The 5,149-nt window shown below is 40.8% G+C and overlaps 1 pseudogene; it reads left to right on the top strand.

The window, feature by feature from the left end:
• The first annotated feature begins 2,508 nt into the window (after window positions 1-2,508).
• Window positions 2,509-4,947, top strand: LOC101579524 (annotated as a pseudogene).
• Window positions 4,948-5,149: the final 202 nt, after the last annotated feature.

Genomic DNA, 5,149 nt, shown 5'->3' with positions numbered 1-5,149 from the left:
ATGAATATCTGAAACCTTAGAAAGTAAACCTTGGTGTAAGTGGGAACCATTGTGTAGTATTTTTTGTGTCAGTAAATTGGATTCTTCTTGAGTGTAATTGCAATAAAAATATTTTTTCCTCTCGTGTCACATGTTCATCAGTTAGAATAATGTCTTTCAAGTTCAACCATGTTTTGGCAGTCATCATAATTCCATTCTTATTTTTTTTCATTTGCCAAAGTGAATAATTGGCATTTTTTCCATAATTTTATTGATAAACAGATAGCAATGAGACATTTTCAAATCAAATCGGTAGGACAGTTTCAATAACACACTGCAAATATTCTTCTTAGTGGTTAATTGCTGTACAAGATGTGGACTTGAGAACATATTTACAAACACCATTAGAACAAATCATTCTATTCATTAAGAGAATGTAACTATATATCTATCCTAACCACTTTGAATACACAGATACAAAATGGACATTTATCTGTATACCCCTTTTTTCTAAGTTCCATTATTTGAATATTATAGGTGTGTAAACTCAGCAAAATATTCTAATAGAGTCCAGTAGCCCATAATAGCATTGGGTCTTCTGTTTATCTGGCAATGTCAGAAATTATTGACCTGAGTCCCCCACAGCTCAACATAACAGCATGGCTTTACTTCCTATATTTCGTCTTCATACTTTTCTACTGGATGGTTAAGACCAAGGTAAAGCAGGACTTATGCAACAAGAGTTGTAGCTTTTGGGTCTGAGAAGGTCAGTGAAATCCCCTCAGGATTTATCCTGAAATCCTGTACCTCAGATTGTAGATCCTTTGTCAGTGTCAGCCATCCATTTTTATTTTTAAAATATATTTTAGTACAGCATCTATAGGGTCTTGCTACAGAGATTAGACTGGCAGTTATCCTCTTGTTTTCAGCCTCCCAATAGTTGGAATTACAGGCACGTACCACCACACCCAGTCTCAGTCATGGTCTCAACTGCTCCAGGAGCAGGGCTGGCATGGTATAGCAGGGATTGAACCCTGGTCCCTGTGCCTGTTTAACCAGGTGTTTTATTCTGATGAGCTATCTGGCTACCCCTCCATATGAATTTTAATGTGCATTTCCATTTCTATAAGAAATATCCATTAAGATTGTTTTATATTTACTTATTCTGGATTGATAAGGTCTCACTATGCAGTTTAGGCTGGTCTCGAGCTCACTTTGCAGCCCAGGTTGGCCTTGACCTCACAATTATCTTCCTGCCTCAGACTCCCAAGTGCTGGGATTACAGGTATGTGCCACCACATCTTGCTACAGTATATTTTTATAAAATTTGAGAAGAAACCTTGTAATACTATAGAGCAGCAGCTAAAACAGAGACATCTAAGACCTAGCAGAGGCCTTAGAATAACTAGGTACTTAATGATGCTTGCTGATTAAACATTCATATATTAGGCCTTTAAATCCTTGGAGACCAACAGTTATTTATATGCATTTTTTTATTACAATTATTAATTTTTGGCGTATTAGATACAATGTAGGGCCCTACATAGGGCTAGGGCAATGCCTTACCACTAAGATATATAACCAGGTCTTTTTGTCTAATAATTTTGAGAACAGGGATGTCCTTCAACAGCAGTGAGGTAGATATTTAGAGCCGGCAGATTTTATTAAAGCTTTTCCAAATTATGCTATTCTGGCAACAACATAATTGGTCTGCGAATATGGTACCAACTCAGTTAGTCTCCAAATCTTTCAGTTCCAATTTTATCATGGAAAAAAAGGAAAAAAAGAATTATGTTATATACTTTAGCTTTACAGCCATATATTAGAATTCAGATCTGTTCTATTATGAGAAAGAACTTTACTTATAATGATAGCTTGGTCTACACAATGTGAAAGATATTGTTTTTCTTGTGTTTAATGAACTTTGCTTTCATTTACTTTCATTACTAGATATCAGCAATTTAGAATCACAGTTCAAAATCTGGTCACATTTTTTTAAAATTTATTTATTTATTAATGTGTGTGTGTGTGTGTGTGTGTGTGTGGCCAGCTCAGCCCACCAGGGGGTGGGCCGGCTGGCATGTGGTGCTGGGGATTGAACCGCGGTCCCTTTGCTTTGCTAAGCTTGTTCTAAGTAGGTGCTTTAGACCACTGAGCCATCTCACCAGCCCCTGGTCACATTTTTATATTGTGATATCTTTGGCTGAACACTGTTGTAGTACAATTCATTGCATTTCTTGCTACCAAAAAGATAACCATATTTCTGTTCTTAAATTTTCTCTATGTAAGTTTTGGCTTGTTACCTGGGGATTTTATGTAGTGTACTTCTGTTATCACCATTAAGTTTCCCATCTGTCTGTATTTAATACTGCCCAACTACAGCATGAAGCTAAATAGAGCTCTCAAATCTGTGACTATCTTTATAGGGGCAAAAGGATGAGTGGGATTTACATTTTAATTAAACTAGAAAAGAAATGGAAGAAATAAAATAATTCCACTACACAAAAGTAAGTAAAGGAAGTGCTGGGATGCAGCTGCGGGAGAAGGTAGAGCCGGACAACTAGGTTTAGTTAGAGGGAGCGGAGGGGCCGCGCAGGTGAGGTGCAGGAACCCGAGGTCATGGAAGATTTCCGAGAGGCGTGAGCCTCCAGCCCTGCAGCCTGGCAGGAGGAAGCCACCCTGTGTGTGGGGCGCCGTCAGAGAATAACAGTTTAGAGGATCAAGATGTTTACCAGTTTGAGGATATTTGCAGTGACTCATCAGAAAATGTCCAGTTTGTACATTAATAATACATGCTACTGTAACATAACAGCAAGTTTAAAACCATTAAAGCCACGTGTACCTCTTGGAAGAAATTACAGTTCCCTACCAGGTTTAATAGGAAATGATATCAAATCCCTTCGTTCCATCATTAACCCTCCCATAGCTAAAATCCGTAATATTGGAATTATGGCTCACATTGATGCAGGCAAAACTACCACTACAGAAAGAATATTGTACTATTCTGGATACACAAGATGACTGGGAGATGTTGACGATGGTGACATAGTAACAGATTTTATGGCTCAGGAGCGAGAAAGAGGCATCACTATCCAGTCTGCTGCTGTTACATTTGATTGGAAGGGCTATCGAGTCAATCTCATTGACACACCAGGCCACGCGGACTTTACCTTGGAGGTTGAGCGCTGCCTAAGAGTATTGGATGGCGCGGTGGCGGTGTTCGATGCCTCTGCTGGCGTGGAGGCCCAAACTCTCACAGTGTGGAGGCAAGCTAATAAACACAAGATACCTCGAATCTGCTTTTTAAATAAGATGGACAAAGCTGGGGCAAGGCAGTGGTATAACGGTGACTTATGTGCATTGGCATTTAAAGTTCTCCACGACAAGCAGCGGGGCACACTGGTTTTTATGCGCATTTACTCAGGCATGCTAAAACCCCAGTCAGCTATCCATAATATTAATGGAAATTACACGGAGAGAATAAGTCATCTGCTTTTGCCATTTGCTGACCAACATATAGAAATCCCTTCACTAACTGCTGGCAACATTGCTTTGACTGTTGGGCTTAACCATACGGCCACTGGAGACACCCTTGTGTACTCTAAGTCCAGTGCACTGGCTGCAGCTCAGCGAGCTAAGAGAGAGGGAGAAAAGCAGCAGAGCCAGAGCAGCGGAGTGGAGAGCCTGCTCCTGGCCGGGGTGGAGGTCCCAGAGCCAGTCTTCTTCTGTACCATAGAGCCCCCATCGGTGGCCACACAGCCAGATTTGGATCATGCATTGAAATGCCTTCAGCGTGAAGATCCCAGTTTGAAAGTGAAGCTCGATCCTGACTCTGGACAAACTGTGCTGTGTGGTATGGGAGAATTACATATTGAGATTATTCATGACCGAATCAAGCGGGAATACGGCCTGGAGACCTTTTTGGGGCCTCTCCAGGTGGCATACCGAGAGACCATCCTCAGCTCAGCGCAGGCCGCAGATACCTTAGATAAAACTTTAGGAGACAAACAGCATTTTGTGAGTGTAGAGCTGGAAGCAAGGCCAGGAGAGACACTATCAGTCACACCGGTGATCAAGTATGCTGAGAGTGTCAGCAGGGAGCTATTGAAAGACTCCCAAGCAGCTGTTGAAAATGGAATTCACAACGCGCGCCTCCAAGGACCACTGCTTGGATCCTCCATTCAGGATGTGACAATTACTTTACATTCACTGATAATTCATCCTGGTACCTCTGCAACTATGATTTCTGCCTGTGCCTCAAGATGCATACAGAAGGCCCTGAAGAAAGCTGACAAGCAGGTTTTGGAGCCTCTCATGAATCTCGAAGTTACAGTGCCTAGAGATTACCTCAGCCCTGTGCTAGCAGATCTGGCACAGAGAAGAGAGGACATTCAGGAGATCCAAGCTCGCCAAGACAACAGTGTTGTTATTGGATTTGTTCCCTTAGCAGAAATCATGGGTTATTCAACTGTGCTTCGAATGCTAACATCGGGGCCAGCGACTTTTGCCTTAGAATTATCTACTTATCAACCTATGAATCCACAAGATCAAAAGGCACTGCTCAACCAGAGAAGCGGTACAGCCTAAGTGTTCAGGCCTTGGAAGAGGAGAGAAATGCAGGAGCTCTGTCTGCTTCATTTTCAGGAATGGTGTTACGCACTGGGCAAATACATTGAAAAAACGAGATGAGAAAGATAAAACTTGAAAACTGAGGATGAGAACCTGCCCTTTCGAACTCACAGGAGACATACTCCTTATTTGTGGTCGATGCACCTGAGGCTTGTTCCTCTGTGATGTTTCAAGAGCAAGAAAGATGCCAGCCTTCTACAGCGATAGTTCAGTCAATAAAAATATTTAATTCAAAAATAACAGATCTTAATTTACATGATTTCAGAATCAACTTGATTGTTGTACAGACTACTGTGGTCTTAGTTTGCGTAATTTCAAAATAAAGTTGATTGTAGTAGATTACTGTGGCAAAAAAAAGTAAGTAAAGTGGTTTTTAGAAAGTATTTGCCTGCTCACTTGAGATTTGGTAGCATTTTATTAATAATCGGAATATGATTGAAAATATTTTTTTCTGGTTGTAGTAAAGCCACTTGAAAGATTATGTGACAAAACAGGAAAGGCATATTCATCACCATCTTTTAACAGATTAAACTCACCTGAA

The sequence above is a fragment of the Octodon degus genome, unplaced genomic scaffold (genome assembly GCF_000260255.1).
Source record: "Octodon degus isolate 3935 unplaced genomic scaffold, OctDeg1.0 scaffold00198, whole genome shotgun sequence".
Lineage (NCBI taxonomy): Eukaryota > Metazoa > Chordata > Mammalia > Rodentia > Octodontidae > Octodon > Octodon degus.
This window is presented reverse-complemented; position numbering and strand designations above follow the sequence as displayed.